General features: G+C 38.1%; 1 long non-coding RNA gene across 1 annotated transcript in view; it reads right to left on the bottom strand.

Annotated features, from left to right (window-relative positions):
* Nucleotides 1-2,171: 2,171 nt before the first annotated feature.
* LOC117797166 overlaps nt 2,172-27,851 on the bottom strand; it is a 42,955-nt gene continuing 17,275 nt past the window's right edge. Inside the window, exons 2-4 of the long non-coding RNA XR_004622084.1 lie at nt 21,305-21,355; nt 3,628-3,743; nt 2,172-2,875 (exon numbers count right to left, since the gene is read on the bottom strand). This is a non-coding gene — a long non-coding RNA (uncharacterized LOC117797166). The remainder of the gene's footprint in view (nt 2,876-3,627; nt 3,744-21,304; nt 21,356-27,851) is intronic.

Below are 27,851 nucleotides of genomic sequence, written 5' to 3' on the forward strand. Positions count from 1 at the left end.
ATACCAAGGCCATACAAGGATGTCACAAGCAAAGAAAATTGCAGATCCCTGATGAACATACATGCAAAAATCCTCAATAAAATGCTAGTAAACCAAATTCAACAATATATTAAAAGGCTCATACACCACAATCAAATGAGATTTATTCCTGGGATGCAAGGATGTTTCAACAATAGCAGATCAAATACTGTGATATACCACATTAACAGAATGAAGGATAAAATACCACAAAAGATACAGAAAGAGCATCCAATAAAAATCAACATCTATTCATGATCAAAACTCAACAAATTAGGTATAGAAGGAATGTCCTTCAACATAATAAAGACCATATATGGCCAGCTCAGAGCTAACATTGTACTTAACAGTAAAAACCTGAAAGCTGTTCATCTAAGATCAAGAACAATATAAGGATGCCCACTCTTGCCAACTGTAGTACTCAAAGTCCTAACCAGAGCAATGAGGCAAGAAAAATAAATAAAAGTTATCTGAAGTAGAAAGGAATAAGCAAAATTATCTCTGTTTGTAAATGATATGATCTTATATACAGAAGACCCTAAAATTTCCAACACAGACACAAAAATTCTTAGAACTAAGAGATCAATTCAGTAAAGTTGCAGGACACAAATAAACATATAAAAATCAGTTGTGTTTCTATACACTAACAACAAACCACCTGAAAAGGAGATTATAAAACAATCCCATTTACAATCACATCAAAAAGAATAAAATATTTAGGAATAAACTTAACCAAGAGTATGAAAGACTTGTACACTGAAAACAGCAAAACACTGATGAAAGAAATTAAAGAAGACACAAATAAATGAAAAGATATCTGTGTTCATAGATTAGATTTAATATTGCTAAAATGCCCATATTAAAGAAATCTACATTTTCAATGCCATCTGCATCAAAATCCCAGAGGTACTTTTTTAAAAGCTTTTATTTAAATTCCAGTTAATTAACATACAGTGTAATATTAGTTTCAGGTGTGCAATAGAGTGATTCTACATTTCTATATAACATGCGGTACTCAATCCCCATCACCTATTTAACCCATCCCCTCACCCACCTCCCCTCTGGCAACCATCAGTTTGTTCTCTATAGTAAAGAGTCTCATTCTTGGTTTGCCTCTGTCTCTTCTTCCCCCCCCCCTTTTTTTTGTTTTGTTTTCTAAATTCCACATGAGTGAAATCATATAATATTTGTCTTTTTCTGACTGACCAAAGTCAGTTTTAAAGAAAAAAAAAAACCCTAAAATTTATTCTGAACCACAGAAGTCCCAGAATAGCCAAAATCATCTTGATAAAGAGTAACAAAGCTAGACAGATCACACAGGTATCGTATATCCTGATTTTAAAATATATTACAAAGCTATAGTACTTAAAACAGTATAGTATAAAGAAAGACATATAGACCAGAGGACCAGAATAGAGAATCCAGAAATAAACTCATGCATAAATGGTCTACTGATTTTTGATAAGAGTGCCAAGAATATACAGTGGAGAAAGGATAGCCTCTTGAACAAATGGTATTGGGAAAACTGGATACTCACATGCAAAAGAAAGAAATTGGATCCTTATCTTACACCATACACAAAAATCAACTCAAAATGGATTAGACTTAAACATAACACCTGAAACTGTAAAACTCCTAGAAGAAAACATAGAGGAAAAATTTTTGACATTGGTCTTAGCAATGACATTTTGGTTATGACACCAAAACACAGGCAAGTGAAACTGCATCAAACTAAAAGCTTCTGCACAGAAAACAACAAAGTGAAAAAGTCAATCTACAGAGTGGGAGAAAATATTTGCAAACCATATATCTGATAAGGTTTTAATATGTAAAATATATAATGCCATTTTTAATATCAATTATACCTCAATGTAGGTGTTTAAAAAAATCACTTATGGAGTATTTTCCCCACTGACTTCCATAATAGCTCCTGAGGTGCATCTACGAATATATATGCGGTAGAAAACGGTGACAGTGACAGAGCTTAAAGAATGCTTATTCTTTTTTTTTTTTTTAAAGATTTTATTTATTTATTTGACAGAGATAGAGACAGCCAGCGAGAGGGAACACAAGCAGGGGGAGTGGGAGAGGAAGAAGCAGGCTCATAGTGGAGGAGCCTGATGTGGGGCTCGATCCCATAACGCCGGGATCACGCCCTGAGCGGAAGGCAGACGCTTAACCGCTGTGCCACCCAGGCGCCCCGAATGCTTATTCTTCTTAAGCAGTGTCCTACCTTGCAGAGATTTTCATTTCATTGCTCTGCAGTGTAGCCCAAACATCAGGATTTTTCTTGAAACTCCCAGGTGATTTCAAAGTGCAGCCATGGTTGAAATCATCTGATGCACAACAGTGCCTCTCCAACATGGATAAACATACACACCCCCTGGGGATCTTGTTAAAATGCAGATTCTGATTCAGGAGGTCTAAGGTGGAGCCCAAGAGTATACATTTCTAAAATGCGTCAGGGGATGCTACAGATGCTGGTCTGTGCCTCACTCTTGGACCAACAAGTCTATTAGTATGTAGCAATATGTAAGGGTGGCATTAATTGAATCAGAAAAACCAAAAGGGCAATTTGGCTACAAGGAAAGTGGCACCATAGAAAACATAAACAGTACTTCTTCAGATTTGGCTACTGTGGAATCACCTTGCAGGGAAATCCATGAGTGGGACTCCATCTTCCTTGTTCTGTTTCCATAAACTCATCAAATAACCAGAACATCATTGATCTGTTGTAGTGATCTAAACCAGTCATTCTTGAGATGGGGAGAGAACAGCTTTGCTTTATGAGCAGAGACAATCTGGAGTTGGAAGGATGCATTCATCTTCTTTTTGTATTGCACTAGTCTGTGACAAGCTGTAAACAACAGGGGAACACATTTAGCATATTTTCCCTGCATCCATTTGTCAGATATCATAATTCTATGGGAAAAAAAGTCCTTGGGAAATGATAATAAATGTATTCCTCACTATTGAATTTCTATTTATGCTGATATGTCTTAAGAGTCTCAGCTTTTATCTGCATGGCAATATCATTTTAATATCATTAAACTTTATGGAGAATGTTTATTTGATATACAAACACAAAGTATTTTTGGTAAGATAAAACAAGTACAATATTTCAGGATTTCCATTCCCCATAAATATTTGCACCTAGAAACAACCAGGAAAGACATATGTTTCACAGTTACACCACTATTAAAGTTTTTTTTACAGCTATTTTTCCACATCATAGAAATATGAGTGCTGGTTTTCATTTTCATACCAGCAAATAGAAGATGCATAAATGAAAGGACTTAAATGTGACCTCAATGGTTTTTGTTTTGTTTTTTCCTAGACCAGTGGTTCCCAAACGTTTTTTTTTGTCCCAGGACTCCTTTTCATCCTTAAAAACTATTGATGATACAAATTGCTTTTGTTTATGTTAGTTCTATTCATATTTACTCATTTAGAAATTAAAACTGAGAAAAACTTTGTATGTTTAACTCATTTAAAATTTAAAATTAACAATAGTATATGCATTACAATCCACTATAAATAATGTATCTTTAGGAAAAGTAAATTTTTCAAAATAAAAAATATTTAGCAAAAAAGAATTTTTTTTCTTACATTTTAAAAAATCCCTTTTGAGTTTGTCTTCCTAGAGGACAGATGGATTCTCAGATCTGTTTCAACATTCAATTTATTGTGATATGAAGAAAATCTAGCATCTCAAGATCAATAATCTGGAAAGGAAGAGTATTTTAATATGCAGATAATTATGGATACCCTTCTTTGATACTACACCAAAACTCAACAAGTGATCATTTCTGAAAGGTTAACAGCAATCTCGAATCAGAATCCAAATCAATAAAGTTTTATTTTGTGTTACATTAAAATCTACTTGTCTAGCTTGTTCTTTGAATGGATCTTTTACCCATGCATGATGTTTGACATGTGGAGCATGTTGGTTCACTGAATTATGGAGATCTTCCAAATGTTGACATTTCATTATACAATATCAAAAAAACAAGTCCATTAATATCACCACTAATCTGATCAGAAAGATTTTTACATATTGGAAAGCTATCAAGCTCATGGTAGTTGATACAAAATTCAATATTCTCTTAAATGCTCAAACTTTATCATTAATAGCAAATGCTATTTTTTAAAAAGATGTCAGCTAAATATTCATGTCTCAATACCAATAGTTTGTTAGTTATTCTTTCAAGTGAAAAGGAAACTTCCTGGTATTCCAGGAAAAACATGGCTAGCTTACCTATAACTCAAACAAATCTACAGATAATTTTTCCCAAGAAAACTAGCCTGCTTCATTTGCAATAGAAATGTTTTATGCATAATTCCCATTTATCCACCTAGATTATTAAAAAATAGTGTACTCAATAGTCAAGATTTAATAACTTTAATATTTTTCACTGATCCATTGAGGACATTACTAAGTAAACCTTTGTCCATTTTTATGGGTTTTAAATTTTTTTGAGTATAGTTGACATACAATGTTACATTAGTTTCAGCCATACAACTTAGCGATTTGATAAGTTTATACATTATGCTATGTTCACCACAAGTTTAGGTACCATCTGTCCCATTACATCACTACTACAATATCACTGGCTATATTCCTTACACTGTGCTTTTAATTCCCATGACTTTTTTATTCCATAACTGGAAATCTGTATCTCTTCACCCATTTTGCCCAATCCCTGACGACCTTCCCCGCCGGCAACCATCAGTTTGGTCTCTGTATTTATAGGTCTGATTCTGTTTTTTTGTTTCTTTATTCTTTTTTTTAGATTCCACTTATGAGTGGAATCATATGGTTTGTCTTTCTCAGCCTGCCTTATTTCACTTAGTATAATACATGACATTGAAAGTTCTAGCCACAGCAATCAGACAAGGAAAAGAAATGTGGTATCCATATTGGTAAAGAAGAAGTTAAACTGTCACTATATGCAGATGACATGATATCATATACAGAAAATCCTAAAGATTCCAACCAAAACTACTATAAGTAATGAATGAATTCACTAAAATGTCAGGATACAAAATTAATACCCAGAAATCAGTAAGCATTTCTACACACTAATAATGAAGGAGCAGAAAGAGAAATTTTAAAAACAACACCATTTACAATTATACTAAAAAGAATAAAATATCTAAGAACAAACTAAACCATAAAGGTGAAAAATTTTTACTCCAAAAACTATAAAACACTGACGAAAGAATTTGAAGAGGACAGAAACAAATGGAAAGATATTCCAAGTTCATGGATTAGAATTACTACTGTTAAAATGTCCATATAAAGCAATTTTATTTTCCACATAATTAGAACAAATAATCCTAAAATTTGTATGGAACCACAGAAGACCCTGAATAGCCAAAGCAATCCTGAAAAGAAGAACAAAGCTGGGGATATCACAATCCTTGTTTTCAAGATACACTACAAAGCTAACAGTATGGTACTTGCACACAAATAGACACATATATCAATAGAATGGACTGGAGAGCCCAGAAATAAACCCATGATTATATAGTCAATTAATCTATGACAAAGGGGGCAAAAACATGCAATAAGGAAAAGACAGTCTCTGTAACAAATGGTGCTGGGAAAACTGGACAGCTACACATGAAAGAATGAAACTGGACCACTGTCTAACATCATACACAAAAATAAACTCAAATGGACTAAGGATCTAAATGTAAGGCCTGAAACCAGAATCATCCTAGAAGAGCACAAGGGCAATAATTTCTCTGACATCAGCTGTAGCGACATTTTTCTAAATATGTCTCATTTGGTAAGGGAAATAAAAGCAAAAATGAACTATTAGGACTACATCAAACTAAAAAGCTTTTCCACAGCAAAGGAAACCATCAACAAAACAAAAAGACATCTAACTGAATAGGAGAAGATATTTGCAAATGATATATTCAAAAAGGGCTTAATATCCAAAATATATAAAGAACTTCTACAACTCAATACCAATAAGACAAACAATCTCATTAGAAAATGGGCAGAGAGGAGGTTAAGATGGCGGAGGAGTAGGGGACCCCTTTTTCAGCCGGTCCCCTGAGTTGAGCTGGATAGGTACCAGACCAGCAGGAATATCCACGGAATCAGCCTGAGACGCAGGAAGATACATCTGGATCTCTACAAATGAACATCTCCAGCGCTGAGTATCGAGGTACGAAGCGGGGAGCCGTGAAACCGCGCACAGATATCGGAAGCTAAACAGAAGGGGGAGGGAGCCGCCGTGTCAGGGCGCCGGGAAGCGGTAGCCACCTGCAAGGGGGAGCGGACAGACCGCGGACCCGCACGCTTGAGACAGCAGGCTGAGAAGGGAGCTCCGGGAGCGCACGCGGGACGGCTGGCGGTTGGCGGGCCACCTGCACGGGGGAGCAGGCGGACTCGCGGACGGCACCCGCGAGACAACAGACTTAGAACGCGAGCTCCAGGAGCGCGCGCGCAGGGCGGCTGGCGGGCCACCTGCACCGGGGAGCGGGCGGACCGCGGACCCGCACTCTGGAAACGGCAGACTGAGTCCGTGAGCCGGGAGCGTGCACCACCAAGCATCTCACGGAGCTCCGGAGCTCCGGTGTGCTCACTGGATCGAGGCTGAGACCGGGAGCTCCGGGAGCGTCCGCGGGGCGGCTGGCGGCTGGAGGGCCACCTGCACGGGGGAGCAGGCGGACTCGCGGTCAGCACCCGTGAGACACCAGACTGAGACGGGGAGCTCCGGGAGCCCGCGCGGGGCGGCTGGCGGCTGGCGGGGTTGGAAACACAAAGGACAGAGACGTGCCGGCCCTGGAAGTGAGGGCTGGGACGCCGGGTGTGGGGCGCACAGCCCGGGATGCTGCAGGGTTGAGCAGCACCAACAGAAACAGAGTTAAAGTGGCCAGAACATCAGTGGAGAACGATCCGCGATCCCTCTGTTCTGAGACAGAGGCTGAATTTCAGCCGCTGCTGCTCTCTCAGAAGAGGCATAGCAAACCGCCAGGGAAAGCCGCCAGAGAACAAAAGCCCGGAAATACCGGCTCACAGGGTGCCCATCCCCATCCCCCCTCGCAAGGGACACAGAGACTCTACCCAAACAGGGTTTTCTGAGTACCGGCAGGCAGGCCCCTCCCCCAGAAGGCAGGCTGAAAAATCAAGAAGCCCACAACCCGGAGCGCCTGAGTGGCGCAGTCACCAAGCACCTGTCTTCGGATTAGGGTGTGATCACAACGCTCCGTAAGGAGTCCTTCATCGGGCTTCTCCACCGGGAACCTGCTTCTTCCTCTCCCACTCCTCTGCTTGGGTTCCCTTTCTTGCTGACTGTCTCTCTCTCTCTCAAATAAATAAATAAACTCTTTAAGGAAGAAGCCCACATCCCTAAGATCTCTATAAAACAAGGGCGCACGGCCTGGGTCCCAGTCAACACTTGGGCTCTGGACAACCCTGCAATCTCTCTTCATCAGAATGACGAGAAGGAGAAGTCCCCCCCAGCAAAGAAAAGATAATGAGTCTGTGGCCTCTGCCACAGAATTGGCCTCGGCCACAGAATTAATACATATGGATGTATCCCAATTATCAGAAATGGAATTCAGAGCAACAATGGTCAAGATGATGAGTAAACTTGAAAAAAGCATCAGAGAAAGCGTTGCTGAGAATATAGAATCCCTAAGGGCAGAAATGAGAGCGAATCTGACAGAAATTAAAAACTCAGTGGGCCAAATACAGTCAAAACTAGAGGCTCTGACGGCCAGGGTCACCGAGGCAGAGGAACGCGTTAGCGAATTGGAGGATGGGTTAGTAGAAGAAAAAACGAAAATAGAAGCTGGTCTTAAAAAAATCCACGCCCACGAATGTAGATTACGGGAGATTACTGACTCTATGAAACGATCCAATGTCAGAATCATCGGCATCCCTGAAGGGGTGGAGAAAAACAGAGGTCTAGAAGAGATATTTGAACAAATTGTAGCTGAAAACTTCCCTAATCTAGCAAGGGAAACAAGCATTCGTGTCCAAGAGGCAGAGAGGACCCCATCCAAGCTCAACCAGGACAAACCTACGCCACGGCATGTCATAGTGCAATTCGCAAATATTAGATCCAAGGATACAGTATTGAAAGCGGCCAGGGCAAAGAAATTTCTCACGTACCAAGGCAAAGGTATCAGGATTACGTCAGACCTGTCTACAGAGACCTGGAATGAGAGAAAGGCTTGGGGGGGCATTTTTAAAGCTCTTTCAGAGAAAAACATGCAGCCAAGGATCCTTTATCCAGCAAAGCTGTCATTCAGAATTGATGGAGAAATAAAGACGTTCCAAAATCGCCAATCATTAACCAATTTCGTAACCACGAAACCAGCCCTACAGGAGATATTAAGGGGGGCTCTATAAAGGTAAAAAGGCCCCAAGAGTGATACAGAGCAGCAAGTCACAACCGATACAAAGACTTTAAAGAGAAATGGCATCATTAAAATCATATCTGTCAATAATCTCTATCAATCTAAATGGCTTAAACTCTCCCATAAAACGCCACAGGGTTGCAGATTGGATAAAAAGACATGACCCATCCATTTGCTGTCTACAAGAGACTCATTTTGAACCCAAAGATGCATTCAGACTTAGAGTAAGGGGATGGAGTACCATCTTCCACGCAAATGGACCTCAAAAGAAAGCTGGAGTAGCAATTCTCATATCAGATAGACTGGATTTTAAACTAGAGGCCATAGAGAGAGATACAGAAGGGCACTATATTATTCTTAAAGGAAGTATTCAACAAGTGGATATGACAATTATTAATATATATGCCCCCAACAGGGGAGCAGCAAGATACACAAGCCAACTCTTAACCAAAATAAAGAGACATATAGATAAGAACACAGTAATAGTAGGGGACCTCAACACCCCACTATCAGAAATAGACAGAACACCCTGGCAAAAACTAAGCAAAGAATCAAAGGCTTTGAATGCCATACTCGACGAGTTGGACCTCATAGATATATATAGAACACTACACCCCAGAACCAAAGAATACTCATTCTATTCAAATGCCCATGGAACATTCTCAAGAATAGATCATGCTCTGGGACACAAAACAGGTCTCAGCCAATACCAAAAGATTGAAATTATCCCCTGCATATTCTCAGACCACAACGCTCTGAAATTGGAACTCAACCACAAGGAAAAACCTGGAAGAAACTCAAACACTTGGAGGCTAAGAACCATCCTGCTCAAGAATGACTCGATAAACCAGGAAATCAAAAAACAAATTAAACAATTTATGGAGACCAACGAGAATGAATACACAACGGTCCAAAACCTATGGGATACTGCAAAGGCAGTCCTAAGGGGGAAATACATAGCCATCCAAGCCTCACTCAAAAGAATAGAAAAATCTAAAATGCAGTTTCTATATTCTCACCTCAAGAAACTGGAACAGCAACAGAGGGACAGGCCTAACCCACTGACAAGGAAGGAGTTGACCAAGATTAGAGCAGAAATCAATGAATTAGAGACCAGAACCACAGTAGAGCAGATCAACAGGACTAGAAGCTGGTTCTTTGAGAGAATCCATAAAATTGATAGACCACTGGCAAAACTTGTCCAAAAACAAAGAGAAAGGACTGAGATTATTAAAATTATGACTGAAAAGGGAGAGGTCACGACCAGCACCATTGAAATTGCAAGGATTATTAGAAACTTTTATCAACAGCTATATGCCAAAAAACTAAACAATCTGGAAGAGATGGAGGCCTTCCTGGAAACCTATAAACTACCAAGACTGAAACAGGAAGAAATAGATTTCTTAAATAGGCCAATTAACTATGAAGAAATTGAGTCAGTGATAAACAACCTTCCAAATAATAAAACTCCAGGCCCAGACGGTTTTCCTGGGGAATTCTACCAAACATTCAAAGAAGAAATAATACCTATTCTCCTAAAGCTATTTCAAAAAATAGAAACAGAAGGAAAGCTACCAAACTCATTCTATGAGGCTAATATTACCTTGATCCCCAAACCAGGCAAAGACCCCCTCAAAAAGGAGAATTACAGACCGATTTCTCTAATGAATATGGATGCCAAAATCCTCAACAAGATCCTTGCTAATAGAATCCAACAGTACATTAAAAGGATTATCCATCATGACCAAGTGGGATTCATACCTGGGATGCAAGCATGGTTCAACACTCGCAAATCAATCAATGTGATACATCATATCAACAAGAAAAGACTCAAGAACCATATGATCCTCTCAATTGATGCAGAAAAAGCATTTGACAAAATACAGCATCCTTTCCTGATTAAAACCCTTCAGAGTGTAGGAATAGAGGGTACATTTCTCAATCTCATAAAAGCCATCTATGAAAAGCCTACTGCAAGCATTATTCTCAATGGGGAAAAGCTGGAAGCCTTTCCCTTAAGATCAGGAACACGACAAGGATGCCCACTCTCGCCACTATTATTCAACATAGTACTAGAAGTCCTTGCAACAGCAATCAGAAGACAAAAAGGGATCAAAGGTATCCAAATCGGCAAAGAAGAAGTCAAACTGTCTCTCTTTGCAGATGACATGATACTCTATATGGAAAACCCAAAGGAATCCACTCCCAAACTATTAGAAGTTATAGAACAATTCAGTAAGGTGGCAGGATACAAAATCAATGCCCAGAAATCAGTTGCATTTCTATACACGAATAACGAGACTGAAGAAAGAGAAATTAGGGAATCCATCCCATTTACAATAACACCAAAAACCATGCGTTACCTTGGAATTAACTTAACCAGAGACGTAAAGGACCTATATGCTAGAAACTATAGATCACTTTTGAAAGATATTGAGGAAGACATAAAAAGATGGAAAAATATTCCATGCTCATGGATTGGAAGAATTAACATAGTTAAAATGTCCATACTACCCAGAGCAATCTACACTTTCAATGCTATCCCGATCAAAATACCGAGGACATTTTTCAAAGAACTGGAACAAATAGTCCTTAAATTTGTATGGAACCAGAAAAGGCCCCGAATCTCCAAGGAACTGTTGAAAAGGAAAAACAAAGCTGGGGGCATCACAATGCCGGATTTCGAGCTGTACTACAAAGCTGTGATCACAAAGACAGCATGGTACTGGCACAAAAACAGACACATCGACCAATGGAACAGAATAGAGAACCCAGAAATGGACCCTCGGCTCTTTGGGCAACTAATCTTTGATAAAGCAGGAAAAAACATCCGGTGGAAAAAAGACAGTCTCTTCAATAAATGGTGCTGGGAAAATTGGACAGCTACATGCAAAAGAATGAAACTTGACCACTCTCTCACACCATACACAAAAATAAACTCCAAATGGATGAAAGACCTCAATGTGAGACAGGAATCCATCAAAATTCTAGAGGAGAACATAGGCAACAACTTCTATGACATCGGCCAGAGCAACCTTTTTCACGACACATCTCCAAAGGCAAGAGAAATAAAAGATAAAATGAACTTATGGGACTTTATCAGGATAAAGAGCTTCTGCACAGCCAAGGAAACAGTCAAAAAAACTAAGAGACAGCCCACGGAATGGGAGAATATATTTGCAAAGGACACCACAGATAAAGGACTGGTATCCAAGATCTACAAAGAACTTCTCAAACTCAATACACGAGAAACAAATAAACAAATCATAAAATGGGCAGAAGATATGAACAGACACTTTTCCAATGAAGACATACAAATGGCTAACAGACACATGAAAAAATGTTCAAAATCATTAGCCATCAGGGAAATTCAAATCAAAACCACACTGAGATACCACCTTACGCCAGTTAGAATGGCAAAGATAGACAAGGCAAGAAACAACAATTGTTGGAGAGGATGTGGAGAAAGGGGATCCCTCCTACATTGTTGGTGGGAATGCAAGTTGGTACAGCCACTCTGGAAAACAGTGTGGAGGTCCCTTAAAAAGTTAAAAATTGAACTACCCTATGACCCAGCCATTGCACTACTGGGTGTTTACCCCAAAGATACAGACGTAGTAAAGAGAAGGGCCATATGCACCCCAATGTTCATAGCTGCATTGTCCACAATAGCCAAATCATGGAAGGAGCCGAGATGCCCTTCAACAGATGACTGGATTAAGAAGCTGTGGTCCATATATACAATGGAATATTACTCAGCTATCAGAAAGAACGAATTCTCAACATTTGCTGCAACATGGACGGCACTGGAGGAGATAATGCTAAGTGAAATAAGTCAAGCAGAGAAAGACAATTATCATATGATTTCTCTCATCTATGGAACATAAGAACTAGGATGATCGGTAGGGGAAGAAAGGGATAAAGAAAAGGGGGGTAATCAGAAGGGGGAATGAAACATGAGAGACTATGGACTGTGAGAGACAAACTGAGGACTTCAGAGGGGAGGGGGTGGGGGAATGGGATAGACTGGTGATGGGTAGTAAGGAGGGCACGTATTGCATGGTGCACTGGGTGTTATACGCAACTAATGAAGCATCAAACTTTACATCAGAATCAGGGGATGTACTGTATGGTGATTAACATAATATAATAAAATAAAATTAATTATTAAAAAAAAAAAAAAGAAAATGGGCAGAAGACCTGAATAGACATTTCTCCAAAGAAGACATCCAGATGGCCAACAGACACATGAAAAGATTCTCAACACCACTCATCATCAAGGAAGTACAAATCAAAACTACAATGAAATATCATGGGGTTTTTTATTTTTATTAGTATTATTTTTTAACTGAAGCTGTGTGGCAATGAAGAATGATGACTAGTACACTTTGGAGACACTCCCTTGATTTGTGCTAAGGCACCAGCAATCATATGCACCATTGATTTTGTGCTGCCATTACCTGACCACAGGAAGTATTATTTGTTTTTTGAAACTAAAACTGTCTTCTGCAATAGTGTTCCATGGAACACATTTGGAAAAAGTATTAAATACCTCTTTAGTCCTTTCCTACACCTAGAGTTTATGATTACATCTCTCTCCCATTTTATCCTTCAAATTGACATATATTTAGGGAGTAGAGAGATTTTACCAATTTTCATTAGGCTTCAGTGTTCTTTCCTTTAATTTACTAATCAAGTTTTGACATCTATCTGTAGTACCTAACACAGTGCCTGGAACAGAGTATGTGTTTTGAAAATGTATGTTTCTTTATATTTTATCATTTTTAAAAGAAGATTTGAGGCATTTTACAAAACACATATAATATGACAAATGCATTTAAAAAATCTGATCAAAGGGGTGCTTGGGTGGCTAAGTTGGTTGAGTGTCCAACTCAGGTCATGATCTCAGGGTCCTGGGATCAAGCCCTGCATTGGACTCCATGGCCAGCAGGGAGTCTGCTTGAGGATTTCTCTCCCTCTGCCATTCCCCCCACTCGTGTGCTCTCGCTCTCTCTTTCTCTCAAATAAATAAACCTTTAAAAAAATAAAAAGTAAAAGTCTGATCAAAGAAAAAAGTGCAGCATGAACAATTATTAGAAGTGGGTTGAAAATTTGACTCAGAGTTTTCTGATTGTCAAAGAAACATGAAATCTCACTCAGTTAGAAAAGCCACATTATGAGCTTAGGTTTTAATAAGAACTTGGCAGAAGAGAATTCAGGGTCCTAAAAAGTGATCTCCATCCACATTCAGAGGTGGGTTGAGATAGTTTAATAAATACCAGATATAGATTCAATTTTTGTCTAGTAAAATATTACTTCTCTATAATTTTGTTATTTCACTTATAATTTTAATCAAATCTGCTTTTTAAAAAAACAAAGTCTATTTCCAATTATAGCTGTGAGGAGTCAAGTTGTCCAAGAAGTATCCAAGGTACCATTTGATTCATTTATTGAACAAAGTAAAAATCCCCTCACCATGAAAACTCCAGAATCACAACAGCAGCACATGCCAATCATTCTAGAAGGATTAAAGCTTGTAAAGAACCTACATGTATTTATTAATCTATTCATTTATTCAGGAAATATGTATTGAGTATCCTCTATGCATAAAACCACTGTGTGTGAGGTGTAAATACTTAGATAAGACCTTCATATTTCCTTGGAATCAGGTATCCAGATGATATAGCTCATACAGATAATTTTTTCCTAAAAATATAAATAATGATACTTAAGAAGTAGCTAATAGCAATCAACTTTGCATTCATTAGGGCATCATCTTTGAGCATTATATATAGGGCTTGGATCATAGCTTATATTATGTGGATGTGCCAATTTAGGTCTGGGTCTACACAGCACAATATAAAATGGAGGCTTAAAGAAAATATAAATGGATTTGAACTGGATTTGGGGGACAGATTAATTATATGTGGTGGGAGAAGAGAAGAAGGTTATATGCCAGAGCAAGAAAGTTATGACTGGTGCAATCTTTATTGGAACTTTTAAAACTTTTTCTCCCACTTTTCCTAAATGTAAATACTTCATTACAAACCCAACAATTATTCTCATGTCTTGGAAATTCAGATTTACTGCACCTAATCATGTTGACTTTATTCAAGCTATTCTCCACCAAAATATAGATCATGATAGATAGATGATAGATAGATAGATAGATAGATAGATAGATAGATAGATGATAGATAGATAGATAAATGATACAGAGAGATCTTTTCCATTCCTTTCCTTCCGCTCAAAATTCTATCTGTTCTCCAAGATACAGTTCAAAGTTCAAATGTTTTATGAAACATTCTCCAGCATTTTAGGTCACCTGGTATTCTCACACCTTTCAATTCTTGGAGCACATGTAATATGTACATCATTGACTTAGAAAATTATTCATGAGCTTTTGCTCTTAACTATTTGGTCGTTTATGATGTCAGATTTCCCTACCTAGCTGATATGTGCCTCAAAATGCTACATTCTAGCTGCTCAGTACCTGACATAATACTAAATACCTACAGGATAGGTGCCCAATAAATATGCGTAGAATTTAATGGAATTTCACTGATCTGTGAAAAAGAAGACACACCATCTAGCAAGGGTGAAGGGACGTATCTGTCAACAACAAAACAGCTGGCAGTTACCAAAGTGATCCTTAGAGCATCTATCACTAAAACTTTTCTCCCAGCAGGCTCCATGGGGATCCTTAAAAGGATGACTTCCTTGGGGCGCCTGGGTGGCTTAGCCTTAAACATCTGCCTTCAGCTCAGGTCATGATCCCAGGGTCTTGGGATCAAGCCCCACATTGTGTTTCCTGCTGAGCAGGGAGGCTGCTTCTCCCTTTCCCTCTGCTGCTCCCCCTGCTTGTGCTCTCTCTCTCTCTCTCTCTGGCTCTCTCTCTCTCTCAAATAAATAAAAATCTTGGGGCGCCTGGGCGGCGCAGTCGTTAAGCGTCTGCCTTCGGCTCAGGGTGTGATCCTGGTGCTCTGGGATCGAGCCCCGCATCAGGCTCCTCCACTGGGAGCCTGCTTCTTCTTCTCCCACTCCCCCTGCCTGTGTTCCCTCTCTCACTGGCTGTCTCTCTCTGTCAAATAAATAAATAAAATCTTAAAAAAAAAAATCTTAAAAAAAAAAAGCACAGCTTCCTCAAAACACTCTGTGAGGGCCTTCATGGTTTTTACTTCATATTTTTATTAAGCAGGTCCACTAGGCTTTCTTGTCCTATGAATGTCCCGTGTCTCATTTTGCACAGTGTGACAGAACTGGGATGATCATAGTGAGTAAACAACTATTTTATTTCCCTTTTTTTTTGGCTTGGGTATCTCAGGAACTCGTACGAGATCATTTTCATCCTTATTTACTGAGCTCTTTCCAGTTTATAGTTTCAGAGGCAAATAAATAAAGATGTGCCATTATTGTTACAGCATGCTTGGCAAGTTACGTTTCTGTGGATCTTAACATGATTTTGAGTTGCTTCTTTTATAACTCAAAGAATAATAATGTATATGCAGTGCCAGAAAACCAGTTATTTTACGAAGTCAATGAAGGAGCCAGTTCATGTCACGAAAATCAGCACAGCGTCTTGCTCACACAGGCAAGTGTCCAGATGGATTAAGTCTGGCCCTGGGAAATTTACGTACACATCACCAGAATGACTAGAATTATCATGCTTCAACTGTGCCAGCCTATTAATTCTTCTTACTTTGGCATGTCTATTATTTCTATTCTAATTCTTTCTTAAATTTTTATCTTAGAGGATAAAAGAGAAGAATACTCTTTAAAGAACAAAAGCATAGACTTCATTTGGTATCCCACATGTCAATGGTCCTTTAGGACAATATATTTCAGCTAGCTTTTCCAAACAATCATCATCCAAAAGATTAACTCGGGTTAGACATTAGGTAAATAATAGACCTGAAGATCCAGGAATGACATTTTCTCAAGCTTGAAACAATTTGAGCAACATGAAATGAATACCCCCTTTATAACTACCTTGAGAGGAACTGATCTAATTAAATTCTTCATCTTAAGCATCCACATTGCATTTTATGGTGAAAGCCTAAATTTTAATGGTTTCTTCATGCATCATTGACATAGGACCAAACTGAAACCTAGGAGAACTGCTGAGTTTTAAAAAATCTCCAACTCTGTTAATTAACTGACCAAGGAGGATTTACAATAAAGAACCCTTCAGAACGTATCTTACTTGTGTATCTTACTTGTACCGAGGAGCATTTCAAAGGCTGGAAGGAATTACATATCTCAAAGACCCACCCAGAGGGCTTTAGGAATTATGTTTCTTATCACAAATAGGCCTCTAAAAAACACTGATGACACAAGACTTGTAATATGATATTTTGTGATTTGTAGTGAACAATCTATTTGAACAGAGATTTGAATTTAGACAGAATTAGAATTGCTGAAATTCTCTAACAGTTATTAGAAATCCTACTACCACTTATGGTATTATGTGTTCCAGATACTGAGCATATCCCCATAACTGCAAATCAGTGAAGTTAAATAACTTGCAGCAGGTCACACAGACAAAAAGTAGAAGAGATAGGACACAAATGAAAATCTGTCTAATTTCAAGGTCCATGCTCATAAATACTCTGCTATGCAGTTCAGGCTTTTCTTTAAAAATTATCTTTAAATTTATGAAGAGGATTGGAGGTTGCTCCCAATAAAGGAATAAATGTAATTCAGATGTTAAAACAATGGTTTAAGAAATGTAAACAAGGAAGGGAATTCATTATACCAAAGGTCCCAGTTAAAATACAATTTCCTAGACAGCCCTCAAAGTAAAAAGGAAACACACGCTATATATTTTTCGCTCTCCGATAAAAGGAAACAGAGCAGTAATGTGAAAGTTATCAGGTTTCCTAGCACTTAAGTTCTAAGGAAATGTCATTGTGTCCATGGTTAGAGATGGGTCATTGAATACAATTTCTTCCATGCACAGATTTGTGGGAGAAAAAAAAAAAGTACAAATATTCCTTGTGTGACCACTACTAAGATCAGTTCTCAAAAAATGTTGAGAATATAATGTTAAATCACCATCCTATGAAAGAAATTCTTTGGTACATAATTTTTTAGTGATCTAGTATAAGTATAAATCTTGGAGTGTATAGAAGTGGTTGTTTAAAATATCTCTTAAATAGAACTTTCGCACTGACTTTGAAATATTAACTGTTATAAGAATTGCCATCCTGACATAAATAACTAGAAAGCCAGACAAAATATGGGAAATGATTATTTTTATCCAGTAGACATCAAGCACTGCAGAACTATGACTTCAGACAAATGAAGAGGGCCCTACAATTACCCCAGCTTACAGACTGAAGTGTTCTTAGGGTGTAGAATGAAGACAGGACCCAAATAGAGCCCAGTAGGCACACTAATTGTACTGGAAGTCCTGACCAGCTCTATAAATTGGGGGGGAAACTAAAAAAAAAAAAAGGCATATATAGATTGGAAAGGAAGAAATTGTCTTTATTCACAGATGACATGTTTATCCATGTAGAAAATCCTAAGGAATCCACTAAAAGTTACTGAAACTAACCAGTAAGTTCAGCAAGTTCACAGGTTACAAAGCCAATATTAAAAAAGAAAAACAGAAAACCTAATTCTATAAATTACAATGAACGTTGATATTGGAACTTTAAAAATATAATTACAGTAGCACCAAAATATCATGAAATACTTTGAGATAAATTTAACAAGATATGATCAAGACTCATACACTAAAAACTACAAAATATTTCTGAGAGAAACTGAAGAAGCCCCAAGTACATGGAAAGAGATACAGTGTTCATGGACTGAAAGACTCAACGTTAGTATCATTTTTACCCAAATTGATCTCTAGATTCAATGCAATTCTAATTAAAATCCAACCAGTTGACAAGTCAGTTCTTAAATTTATATGGAAAAGCAAAGGATCTAGAACAGTTGAACAATTTTGAAAAAGAAGAAAATTTTGAACGACATAGAATAACAGATTCCAAGACTTACTCTAAAGCTAGTTATTTAGATGGTGTGATACTAATATAAGGAAGGCACGGAGATCAATGGAACTGATTATAAAGACCAGAAATAGATCCATATGTATATGGTCAATTGATATTTTTTCTGTGTAGGTGCAAATGTAATTCAGCAGAGAAAGTATGGTCATCTCAACAAACAGTGTTGAAACAACTCAATATCAATATGGAAAAAAATGAATCTCAAACTTCACCTTGTGGTATATATAAAAACTAACTGGAAATGGATTATAGGCTTAAACATTAAAGACAGAACTAAAAAACTTCCAGAAGAAAACAGGAGTAAAACTTTATGAGCTTTCAGTTAGGTGAAGATTTTTTATGTAGGACTCAAAAAGCATGAATCATAAAAGAAAAAATTGATTAACTTCCTCTAGCAATCTTGTAGGACAGATCTACTAGTAATGAAATCCTTTAGCTTATATTTATCTCAGAATGTCTTAATTTCTCCTTCATTGCTGAAGGGTAATTTTGCCAGTATAGAATTTTTGGTTGACAATTTTTTTTTCTTTCAGTATTTATAATATGTCATCCATTATCTTCTGGCCTCCATGATTTCTGATGAGCAATGAGCTATTAATGTTATAATGTTAGAGAGTAGCCCCTGTATGTGATGAATCACTTCTCTCTTGCTGCTTTCAAAATTATTTGTCTTTGTCTTTTTACAATTTTATTAAAATATGTAGATATCTTTGAGTTTATCATTCTTGGCATTTGTTCAGCTTCTTGGATGTGTAGATTTAGGTCTTTAATCAAATTTAGGAACTTTTCAGCCACTATTTCTTCAAATATTCTTTTGTCCTGTTTTTTTCTTGCCTCTCCTTTTGGGACTCCCATGATGAATAACTTGGTACATTTGGTGGTGTCCCACAGGTTCCACAGGTCCCTCAGGTCCTATCATTCTTCTTCATTCTTTTTTTTTTTCTATTCCTCAGACAGGAAAATTTCAATTGCCTTATCTTCAAGTTCACTGCTTTTTTTCCTTCTGCCTACTCAAATCTGCTGTTGAACCCCAGTAGTGAATTTTTTGTTTAAACCATGGTACTTTTCAACCAAACAATTTCTATATGGTTCCTTTCAATTTTTTTCTCTGTATTGGCATCCCCTATTTGTTCATACGTTTCTTCTGATCTCTTTCAGGTCTTTGTTCATTGTTTTCTTTAGCTCACTGAACACATTTAAGACAGATGATTTAATATCTTTGATTAGTAATTCCAGTGTATGGGCCTCCTCAGAAATATTTTCTATCAAGTTCTTTATTTTCTGTGAAGAGCCATATTTTCCTGTTTTTTTGTATGCTTTGTCATTTTGTTGTTTTTGTTGAAAACCAGACATTTTAAGTATTGTAACACATTTTAATGTAGTTAATTCTAGAATTCAAACTTGCCCTCTCTCAGGAATGCTTTTTTGGCATATTGAGGGCTTTAGTTGTCCATTCATATAGTGACTGTTCCAAACTATTTTTTCAAAGTCTGTAGTCCTTGTGTGCGTGAAGTTTTTGTCCCATTATCTCTGCAGTCAGCCTGCGACCTAACAGAAATTTCCTTAAATGTCTGGATTAAAATTTGTTAAATGTGTGTATATCTCTTTAAATCTTCCAAGGGACACTACTGGAGAAACCAGTGCAGTCCAAGGGGACTGAAACAAAAAGAAGTACCTGTTGCAGTCCCTAAGGAAACTGCCAAACTAATTAAAATGAACAACCCAAACTTTTTGGAGTACAAGTTCCTTAGTATCCGCCTGGCACTAACCAGCCGCTGTAGGAACATAAGCCACCATCTCCATAGCCACGGAGGTTCTGAGGAATGGGGATGGTAGTTGGTTCACACCTGTCACTCTCTTACCAAAGTTCAGCAGCCTGTCCCTTCGTCAATCACTCCCTTCATTACTCTAAGTGTTTGATCAGGTCTTAGAGTTCAAAATAGTTAATTCTGATCTTATTGTCCAGCTTAATGATTGCTTCCAAAGAGGGACTGGCCCCTGGATTTTGCTACTTTACTATATTCAATGACATCGCTATCTAATTTTTAATTGTGAATAATATTTAGGTGTCATTTTAATTGAGATAAAATACTATGTTACAAATTCAATATATAACTTGATAACCTTTAATAATACCTAAAATACTCATAGAATTGGCTTTTTCTGTCATTATAAAAGAAACCAGATATGCAAGGCAGGTGAATGATAGAAGCATTATCAGCTAATAAGCAAATATAATCCTCTCTTATCAAGCATAAAACTCTCCTCTTTTTTTTTATTTTTTTTATTTTTTAAAGCTTTTTTTTCAATTTTTTTTATTCAACAGAGATAGAGACAGCCAGGGAGAGAGGGAACACAAGCAGGGGGAGTGGGAGAGGAAGAAGCAGGCTCATAGCGGAAGAGCCTGATGTGGGGCTCGATCCCGTAACGCCGGGATCATGCCCTGAGCTGAAGGCAGATGCTTAACCGCTGTGCCACCCAGGCGCCCCAAAACTCTCCTCTTATGATGGGTCAGGTTTAGCTTCAGCAATGATGGAAAAATGTAGGCAAAAAAAATATTATTATCATATAGTATGGTTTCTGTAGCATTAATAAACCGTTACCCGCTTCTCTAATTTGAATTAAAATGGGCTGTGGCTGTGACTTTTTAGGACGCCTTGGAGTCTTCTCAGTGTGTTTCTTAGCCTCTCTGTATCTATCATCTTCTCTTCCATCTCCCTAACCAAATACACACGTTTCCTTTTGCAGGTAAATTCTAAGTTACTTGGAAAACTGACTTAATTTTAATTTCCCTTCCTTGATGTTCTTTTCCTTTGTGGATTCTAAATAAGAATCTCCCTCTAAATATAAAATTATTTATCCTAACATTTCTATAGTCTTACCTTGATGATAAGCCTTCTATCCAGGAGTTAAAGCAAGGAATTTAGCTATGCCTGTGTTAGAGAAACGGTAGAGAAGAAAACATGAATTACAAAATGATTTTTTTTGTCATTCATTCATTCAACAAATATTAATTGAGTACCTTCATGTCAGGAGTTTTCTTATGCACTGGGGATACACTGTAGGCAAATAAAACCATTTTCTGCTTTCACAGAACATATTCAGTGGGCAAGATATTTAACAAAAATTATCAATGCTATGAATATACCAGAAAAAAAAAAAAAGAAAGGTTCTATGGAAAAAATGTTAATCTATGAGAGCACATAACAAATGAAGATTTAAAATTCAGGGAAGCCTTCCCTGAAGAAGGGACTGTTGACCTAAGATCATAAGCATGATACAGGGTTAACTACATAAAGAGGATAAGGGCCAAAAGAGAGCTTTCAGAGATAGATTTGCTTGTGTGAAGGCCCTGTAGTAGGAAGCAGGAAGGGAGGATTGGGAATCTGAAAGAAGACCCCATGGCTATGGGGAAGATAGCAAGAGGAAGAGTATGAAGTGAGTTGTAAGAAGGACCAATCTATGAAAGTTACCATAGGATCATAAGGATTTTATTCTTTATTCTAAGAATAATGTGAAGCTACTGGAAGATTTTAAGAAGGAAGAATGGGTAGGGGCGCCTGGGTGGCACAGCGGTTGGGCGTCTGCCTTCGGCTCAGGGCGCGATCCCGGCGTTATGGGATCGAACCCCACGTCAGGCTCCTCCTCTATGAGCCTGCTTCTCCCTCTCCCACTCCCCCTGCTTGTGTTCCCTCTCTCACTGGCTGTCTCTATCTCTGTCAAATAAACAAATAAAAAATCTTAAAAAAAAAAAAAAGAAGGAAGAATGGGTTGACATGCTAGAGAACAGATGTGGATAGGCCACTTGAGAGGCAATATTATAGTAGTCCAGACAAGTATGGGTAGTGGGTTGGATTAGAGTGATGGTGGGGGAAAGGGGGAGAACAGAAACATTTTGAGGGATATTCAGTATGATAAAATTGACAGGAGTTTATAATACATTTTATACAGAAAGTGAAGGAAAAGTCCAAATCCAGGATAACTCATGAGTTCTGCCTCATACAAAAGGACTGATGAGAGTATCATGAGATAAGAAATCCTGAAGGAAGACCAGGAAAGTGTATGGCAAGATTCTAAAGTCCAGGTTGGACATGTTGAGCTTAAAGTATGTTTGAGATACCCAAGAAAAGTCAGTGGGCAGTTGGATATTTAGGCCTGTACTTAAGATATAAATTGTCAGTCATCTGGGCATCCACGTAATTGAACTATAGTTCTATCTGAGATTCCTTAGGGAAGGAATAACAGCATGTGAAAAAAAATGGGGTATGAAGAACAAATACGTGTCTCCACATTTAGGGAGAGGAGTATGAATAAAGGACACAGAAGAATCGGCCAGAAAATATAAGATGGAAATAGAAGTATATAAGAGAATTGGGAAAATAAATTATTTTAAAAAGAGGGTGTGGTCATCAGAGTCAGGTCAGTAATTGAGTTCCAAGATCATCCATTGAATTTGGCAACACAGAGGATATGGGTGGTCTTCACAAAAGAAACAGAAGATACTTTGGTGGACTGTTGAGGGCATAAATTAGACTGTAATGAGTGAAGAATGAAACAATGATTGTAGATGACTCTTCAAGAAATTGAGTTGTGAACAGGGAGAGAAGAAATGGGATAGAAACTTACGTGGATATCTGAAGTTCAAGAATTTATTTTACTTAGGAGGAACGTCAACAAGTATAAATGTGCTTAGAAATGATCCATATTCATGGTGGCAGTGAAGACTTTGATCCAGATGCCAAAATTATCAGTAAATGAAAGAGACACAGGGGTTCCAGTTGACATGAACCAAGAGAAAGAAAGATGGAATGATAGAGGGGAATGGTATGGGTTTCAAAAAAAAAAAGACTTTGAAAGAAAGTAAGAGAGCACTAAGTTGAATACTGATTCCATCTCCAACTGCGTGGTATGGAATGTGAGTGGTAAAAGAATAAATAGCACCATTTTGAATAGTTACAAGGGGTGCCTTGTCCTCAAAGAGCCTGGCTTCAGTTAAAGCAAGAAGTTCCAGGGAAAACTGACAAAAAATTATGATATAAGGGCATCTATTAGACTATGAGATCTAGGATCTCTAGATGGTGAGAACCTTGAGATCAAGGATTATGTCTACAGTGACAAGACAGTTTAGAGTTATGCTTCTCAAACTTTAGTATACATCAGAATCACCCGGAAGGTTTGTTAAAACACAGACATCTGTGTCCTATTCTCAGTTTCTAATTTAGAAAATCTCAGGTAAGCCCAAGGATGTGCATTTCTAATAAGTTCCCAGGTGTGCTCGTGCTGTCAGTCTGTATACCACACTTTAAAAACCACTGGGATGATCTATGTTGCGATAAGAAACAAACCCTAAAATCCCAACAGGTTAATACAGCAAAAGTTAATTTTCACTTATACAAAATCTAACTGGGCTGGCTAGCTCTCTAAGGCATTCTTTTCTAAGCAGAAACCCAGGAATCTGGGTTGTTTCTACCTTGTAGTAACGCCATCTGGAGCCCGAGGCCTCTGGAGTACCGTGGCAAGGGAAGAGAGACCTGGACAGTCATGTGGTATGTTTTCAGGGGTCAGGTCTGGAAGTAGTTTGTATCATCTCTGATCAGATTTCACTGGTCAGAACTTAGTCACATGGTCTAAAAATAGTAGCAAGAGGGCCTGGGAAATGTAAAGGAGAGCATGGGTATTTTATGAGCTTTAACAGGCTCCGTTAGAGCATCTTCTGTGTCTAACCTCAGCAGAGGGAACAATGCCTGTCAAGATAAGGAGCTCGATATATGCTGACTGGTTCAATAAATTGATTAGAGTTTAAAAGCTATTGACTAAAACCTGGGTTTCAGTTTTCCTTTAGACAGGCAAAACATCCCTTACAACTAACTGTTGTTGTTCACATATATCCTCCAATACACACACACAAATCATTGCCTTCTCTGAGTGACCTTCTCTGACCTTGCCAGGTTCAACTTTACATTGCTACCCTTGGGACGTTCGTAGATTGAAGTGATATGAACATGCTGAAATGCAAAAGAAAATTATACTGATGAAAAACACAAGGCTATATCACGTTCACTCCCCTCTGACGTGAATTCAGACATCTGAGGTAAAGTATTTAGTTCAACACACAGCCTCATTTTGAGAAGGCTGTGCCCTTGGGATGTTCCACTTCCCGTATTACCTTCAAGGCCTTTATTGTATGCGAGGGCTGGTGATGGCTGAGTGACAGGAGAGCTGACAGTTCTATTAGCTGTAGAAGCAGGACAGGTCAATCAAGACTTCTCACATCTCTAGGTAACGAGCGGAGTTTCCGAAGCCAACCCAGATTCCAGCAGGATGAGCTGCAGAGCCTTGTTACACGATGCCAAGGGCTCTTGAGGGCTGCTGTTCCCTCTAGGATCCTTGGCCACCACTTGAAATGGAAGGCATTAGTCCTGCTTCAAACTAGGTTCCTGCCAGCCTTTGGTAGCACCTAGTGCAGGAGTACAGAAATACAAACAGAGGGGAGAGCAATTTTCTGGGCTCTGAGATGTCAGGAGAGCGAGCTGCCTCCTCGACCACTTGTGATCTTTCAGGAAGGAAAAGACCCTGTGTTGGCTACTTGAGATAAGCAGACTTTTCAGTTCCAATCTATGAATATAAAGGAGGTCTTGTTTTAATAATTTGCTTCTTATTCTTCTCTCCTTTTGAAGCACAAGTCTCACGATGCTGAAGAATTTCACTTTGTTAAATAAGCACATTTATTCAGGGGAATATGAGAAAACCTTATGGAAAACATCCTGGGGGAAATTCCAATGAGGAGTGAAGCATGTATTATTTGGTGTCTCAATACAATTGGTGTAATGGGATGTTTCCACTTCAAAAGTAGTTAGATTGGCATTTTATTGGATTTGTAATTGTTACAGCATTTCATAGATAGAAAATATATTAGAACATAGAGTATCCAGCTGCTGCTTTGCATCTTTGCACAGTACAAATCGTATTTATCTTAGAGTTCTTATGATAGTGACCAAAGGAACAGCAAGTCAGTATCTTAATTCCTGACTCTGGTTAGCTGCCTTAGAAAAGGAAGCTGAGACACTTGTAGCAAATCTCACTGAGTTCACTTTTCAGGTAAAAAAGAAACAAAACAAAAAACCCCCGTACACTAAGGTTTGTACAAACGTGATCTGCATTCAGACCTACACATCTCAAGAAATGACTGGCTGAATGATATTGGATTTGTAAAATGACAGGTGGCCTAAAAGCTACTCCGCAGGGAGAAATTGTTTCAGGAAGGAAAGTCTTGTTTTTTTTTTATATTCTGCTGTAGACATCTGGGAACCAGAGCTGTCTAAAGTCTCCAGCAACACACAACACTCCACAGGTCAGTGTTTATTAGTGTGTTATTGTCCTTCAAAAAGACAAAAGCAATATTGCTCTGAAATCAATTTTGCGCTCAATCAATACATATTTGTTCAGGCCTATTATGAACAGTGAAAATAATTCTACATAATTCTACATGATTTTTACTGAGTATATTGAAAAGTGAAATCATGAGTCTAGGAATCAGGGTTCATGTTTCAATATGTGGACAGTGAGAGCAATTCAAGTATATGTTAAACTGCACTGTGACTTGTTCAGGGACTCTGTGATATAATGAAAAGCGTTTTTATGAATTTTTTTCAAAGATTTTATTTATTTATTTTGGAGAGGGAGAGAGAGAGAGAGCCCAAGCACAAGTTGGGGGAGGGGTACAGGGAGAGGGAGACAGAATCTCAGGCAGACTCCACACAGAACGGGGAGCTGGACACAGGGCTTCATCCCATGACCCTGAGATCATGACCTGAGCCGAGATAAAGAGTCGGAAGTTCAACTGACTGAGTCACCCAGGTGCCCCGGTTTTTATTAATTTTTTAATTAGCGAGAACTTGGTTTTCCTATTACCTCTGATTTTCAATCTGTGGGATCGTAGGAAAATTACATAAGGCTTAGTGAGCCTCAGTTTCTCATCATGAAAGTGACATAATATTTTTACCTTGTAGAGTTGCCCTGAAAATTAAATGAGAGCTACATGAAGGCTAAGTATATAGTAGATGCTCAATGAATGGTAGCTGTAACTGAGCTTTAATCGTTATTATTCAGCCTCCTATGAATAGGTGACTGTACAAAATATCGTTTATCAAAAAGAATTTGATTTCTAAATAAAAAGTGCTGCAGACTGTGAATGTTTGTGTTTCCCCAAAATTCATGTTAAAACCTGATCCCCACTGAGGTGGTAATTTGGAAGATGCAGATCATAGGAGTGAAGCCCACACGAATAGGACTGGTGTCCATGGATATGAAGCCCTCATATATGTAAACGAGACACCAAAGAACTCCCTCCCTCCTTCCATCATATGAAGACACAGTGAGAAGCCAGCATCTATGAACGAGGAAGTGGGCCTTCACCACATACGGACTCTGCCAATTCCTCGATCTTGGACTTCCCAGCCTCCAGAACCATGAGAAATAAATTTCTGTTGTTTATGAGCCAGCCTATGGGATTCTGTTATAGGAGCCTAAACAGATAAAGACAAAAAGCTTCCTTTGTAAAAATTTTAAAAAAGGATCTTACTGCATAATAATATTTTTGTATAACTGCTACATGAAATACACATTAGCTTGTAAATGCTCGTTAACCTAAGGAGCTGGTTTATATTTCAAAATAAATGAGGATGAAAAATAAGAGGAAATGAATCCTGACTTCCTATTTGATTATACTTTTTATTGTGTATTTGGATTTTTAAAATTTCCATTCACCTTTAAATTAAACTGTTGTGTGTCACAGAGTATATTTTGAACGTTCTTTTAGACACATCCCTAGACAATTTAAAAGAACCAGGCTTACGCATCGAAGTTTATCAAACACCTTAGGAGAGGAAGATGAGCACAAAGAAGTGAAAAAGGGGAAAGTTATTTAAAAATCTGCTCATTTTTAATTAGTTCCTATAACATCATTTATCATAAATTGTAAGAGACTTGTTCATAAATATTGGAATTTGGAAAGTCACATTTATAGATGATATACATGCTAGGCTTTCTCTAACTGTCCAATTGTCCAGAAGTAGGTCATTTTTCACATGGACTAGACACATATTTTTCTAGTTCCCCCAAAAGTTCATTTCTTGGAGGTTGTGGTCCCAGTTCCCAAAAGAAAAACTTCAAAAGATATATATTGTAAAGAGATTAATATGTGTTTTTGCCAATACAAAGTTCCTGGATTCACCTTCCACACTGTTCGACAGATTTAAATGTCAGAAATCAGTAACATTAAAGCTTAAAAGTTCCATGCCATCTCTGCAGAGTGTAAATTAAAAGGCTGTCAAGCTATTTAGTTTTAAAAATGAAGATAGACTTCCTGGCAGTCACATTTTTCTACCAGTGATGATTCTGACCATATCCAGAGAGGATATGAACTAATAA

Source organism: Ailuropoda melanoleuca, chromosome 19 (genome assembly GCF_002007445.2).
Source record: "Ailuropoda melanoleuca isolate Jingjing chromosome 19, ASM200744v2, whole genome shotgun sequence".
Taxonomy (NCBI): Eukaryota; Metazoa; Chordata; class Mammalia; order Carnivora; family Ursidae; genus Ailuropoda; species Ailuropoda melanoleuca.